Here is a 4735-nt window from a genome sequence, read left to right on the forward strand (position 1 = left end):
TCTCTCTCTCTCTCTCTCTCTCTCTCTCTCTCTCTCTCTCTCTCTTCTTCACACACATATATACATAAACATATAAATATACATATACATGTCTAAAGCCTTATTACCTTAATAACTATCCTAAAGACCTGGCAAGTTCCCAGAAGGAAAATAAACTTAAGGTTTTTGGAGAAGTAATGCCCTTCTCTTTGGGCCTGCACTGACTTATGGTAACAGTAGAAGACCAAAGCCAAATCTTCTGCCTTCTCTTCCCATGGTTCAATCCTTTTCTGATCTTACAGCCTTTGTTCTCTTCTCTCTAAGAGGCTGATGTTGACAAGCAACTCTTCCTACAGGAAGTTGAATTCTTCATTTTTACTCTAGAGCTTAGGGTCCAGAAATTCTCTCAGGTGACAGCTCCTCTCCTATGGGATTCTTTCCCAAGACAGCCATTAACTGTTCTTGGGATAGCGAAGTGTGGACATGCACAGGTTTCCCCTCTGCTTATACCTTTCCCTTTCCATATCAACTCAGGTCCACTCTTAAATTCTGTTGCTCTGGTCCTCTGCAAAGGGGATCAGGGTAAAAGGTCAACCCCACAACTGATCACTTTTTTTGCAAAGCCCAGCTAAAGGTACATGTCTTTCTCCAAAGAATTCAAGCTAAGCAATTTATACCCAATTGATCCTTTATAGCTCAAATCAATCAATCAAGGCCCAATCAATGAGATGCAATTAAATTTCCAAACAGGTTTATAAGCTTACCAAGTTGATCCCTATCAACTTCTGGCTCTCTAGGCACCTTCCTTCTTTGTGTCACATTGTTTTGCACACCCCACTTGTAATACCAAGCAAAGGCAACTTCCCAAGGTTCAAAATAGCAGCATAGGTGCTCTCCATTTTATTCAGTAACAAATTAAGAACAGAGAGAATCAACATATAGCATAATTCAAAATACAGCATTTACCAAGTGTGATTCAATCAAGTACTACCCCACCCCTGGACATTATAATGTATTTAGTCAGTCCCAAAGACCCTCTTCTAAGTACTACTCCACCCCTAGGCTGTACATTCATTTAGTCCATCACAAAGCCCCTCTTCTCAAATGGAGATTAGTTTCCAATCATAAGTAAAGTACATTCATTTGTTCAATCACAGAGCACAAAAAGGTCAAAAGTTCCCCACCCTTGGATTACAACTGAATAGGCCATCTACCCCAGAGTTACAACAAGCTTAAGCACAGCATTTAATACCCAAAGAGAGGTCTTTTCTTCATCTTCACCCCAGGCAAGTTCTAAGCAATCTTTGTTCCTGGGGAGACAAAGCTTAGCAAGGCCACAAGATACATTGCCAATGTCTTCATTAATTCATTCTCTGTCTGCAGGACAGTCCTAGGACCCCTGAAAACATTAGCAAAGCCCCCTTCCAGGATTTCTGTAAACATACAACAAGAAAATCCTTCTTCCGGGCTTCTGAACCATCAGCAAGGTTCCAAGACCTCTGCAACAACAGCACTGTCCTTCACCAGTGGACAGTATTCACTCTCTGTCTGCAGGACAGTCTCAGGATCTCAGAACCAACAGCAAGGTTCCAAATCTTCTGCAACAACAGGACTGTCTTTCACCAGTGGACAAATCTGGCAAAGCAACATCAAAACAGACAGACAAAGTACCAGCATAACAGCCATGTCTCCTCAGTCCTTGGCAGCTCTGGGTGGCAGCTCTCAAAAGTCCTGGGCAATTCAAACTGGCCCTCAGCAATCATCTCAGTCTCTCTCTGCCTCCAAAATGCTGCTTCCAAAAAGTTCTTCTGCCTCTCTCTTTTCTTGTGTCTCTCTAAATTTACGTCACCAGCTCCTCCCAGTTCAGCCCTCTCTTTTCACATGCACAAATCCATCCTACAAGTGGGATTCACAAGCTCTGGGTTTTAACACAATCAATCCAAAAACCAAGCCAATAGAGGGGGATCTTTAAATTCCATTACTATTATACCACTCCAAGCCCATCTTCTTTTATGGAAGAATTTATTCTCCCTGAGAGTAGGGAGGTTCTCTCTCAGACCTTCCACTTTATCCTCTAATAGGAAAGCCATCTTGTGTTTTGTGCATAAATAACTGTTGATTGATTCTGGAAGAATCTGAAACAGAAAACAATCTTTGATGATTACCATTTATCTCAAACCCCATCCTACCCTTTGGTTCCAAGAAGCTGTAGTATGGATGGTGACTAAATCTTGGTAAACCATCTCAGCAGATGGGCTAAACCAGGTTGAGAGTAACGAACAGGCCTCAAACTCATTGATGAGTTAGGGGGGTGTCTACCCTAAGCATGTGAAGACTTACTCTGGTGGAATGCGTGGATGAGAACAATTTGTTCCAATGGCCATGAAGGCAGCTGAAGCAGGCACTGTGGAGTGCTTAGAGCTTGGTCAGACATCAAAGATGTCAAGGTCATGCAATGCATCCTGGGCCAATGCCAGTCGCCTGTTGTCTTGCCTTTAGTCTTGTCACTAGACTTTGATGACTCTGGAAGAGAAAGTGAGGCTGATGCAACTTTGTACAGCTCTTTCTCACTTAAATCCCATTCAAAAGTAAGTCAAGACATCACCTGTGATGTCACTGGTCCTCTGCAAAGATGAAGGGCAAACAATACCCCTCTGTTTTTTGGCTGGCAAGTTGTGCTGCCAATAGCTATGGAAAACTGCTAGTTTGGTAGAAGTTGGCCAATATGCTCTCCAAGGTCCTTCCCAAATCCTTGTTTATATGATTATACTTTGGAGTATGCTTAAGGTTAATGTAATAATTATGAACACCTCTATGTGTTATAGGGAAATTTGTTATAAAGGAAAAAGCAAGGCGTTAGCTCAAACTTTCTTGGCTATTGTATCATCTTCTCAAATCCCTTCCATATACTAAGAAGGCAAACAAAATTATTGCTTGCAAAATGCTCAGATAATGCTTATTATTAATTTTAAGTCAAATTTGTGATAGTCTAGGATTTTAAAAATTATTTTTTTCAGTTTTTAAATTTAAAAATTAAAAAAAAATTAAATATTTCAACATTCCCATGGCTTAGTAGACGATTTGCAGATTACATTTTCTTCCCTGCCCCGTGACAGCTGTGAAGTCACCATATCTACTTGTTCCTTTGTGCATTTTGACACCATCCATCTGGACTTGTGCTCATCAAGGATGGTCAGGTGCTCATATTGGAGAAAAACTTCCTCTTAAGTCTTCACACTCCAGTAACTGGTCTCTCCTTATTGGTGAGAATCAGATCCAAAATAGAATTCCATTGGTTGATTCTTCCACTTTTTGAAGGATGAAATAGGTCATTAAGGCAGGTCAAGGAAGGATAGACCAGGACCATTCTGATTTTGGCAGAAAGAGTTCCAACCAATGTCTGGATCATAGAAGACTTCATTGCTGTGCTACCATGGCCTTATGACAGGCTTGTAACCTGATTACTGAACTCACCTATTTCTTCTTTATGTTTGGGTGACCTACAGCAGTGACGTCAGACTCCAATAGAAGCAGAGGTTTCTAAGCCATGCAAAAGGATCGTGGTGGGCTATATATTGACTTAGGTTTAAAATGTAATATTATCTGCATTTTAATTTATTCTGATTTATTTTGTTAAACATTTCCCAGTGACATTCTAATCAAGTCTGGCCACACCAGGGAGTGTGGTGGGTCACCATCTATGGCACTGGTATGTACTCTGATGACAATATCACTAGTTTTTATTCCCTCTGATCATTACCCAGGAATGTTGCAAGGCTTATATGAGATAATGGATGGAAAACACTTTGTAAACCTTACAGAACACATATAAATTCCATTTATTATTATTATTTTCATTATTATTGTTAGCCTACAGACACTGTCTCTGGTCTTCTGATAACTTCATCCTCTGAACCTTCTACTGTGTTTGGGCTGAGTTCAAGCAAGATCTAGACTATAGAGTAACATGTGTGTTGGTACATGTTTAACAAGTGTGCACTCTGAAAGAGAAAAAACACACTTTTATTTGAATCTATATTAGTAACACTTCGTTAAGTCTAGACAATCAACAAAATAGCAAGTTAAGCCCTCATTTGTAGCATTTGTTGATTTCAGAGATGGAAATGCTCACACTGAACACTGAGCAATTAGCTCTCACGTGCCAGTTAATGCATACTCTTGTCTTTATCCTAATGCTACCTACCACACTCCCATCTCTGCTTCCAGGATTTCCTCATAGAAGTACACCTTGTTTGTACATGATGCTATTTGGCTGCTCTCTCTTCTCATTGACCCTAGGGGTGGCGAATCCTTCTAGGTCCTCAAACGGAGTCTAACATAGCGCTGACATGATAATCACAGTGCTTACAGCAGCTATAAATATGCTGCCATAACAGATTTGTTTTCAGTTTGGATTTAGTCAAAGAGTTGCACTTGAGGACCTAGAGGACTTTGTTCTGTGAAGTTTGGATTCAGTCAAAGGGCTGCACTTGGGGACCTAGAATGTCACACGTGGTCTCGAGGTCCTAGGTTCCCCACCCCTGAATCTTATTTCTTCTGAGTAAGGTCTGCTTTTCCAGAGCCAGGGGAGCTACTAGACAGAAGTAAAAAGAAATTCTAGCTCTAGCAATAAGAAAAGAAAGAGAAATTAAGGGAATTAAATATATGCAAGAAGAGAAACAAAATGATCACTTCTTGCAGATAATATGATGATGGACTTAGAGAATGCCAGAGAGTCAATGAAAAATTAATTGAA

Source organism: Petaurus breviceps, unplaced genomic scaffold (genome assembly GCF_028583685.1).
Source record: "Petaurus breviceps papuanus isolate PSGF00001 unplaced genomic scaffold, PetGlider_PUasm1.0 400, whole genome shotgun sequence".
Taxonomy (NCBI): domain Eukaryota; kingdom Metazoa; phylum Chordata; class Mammalia; order Diprotodontia; family Petauridae; genus Petaurus; species Petaurus breviceps.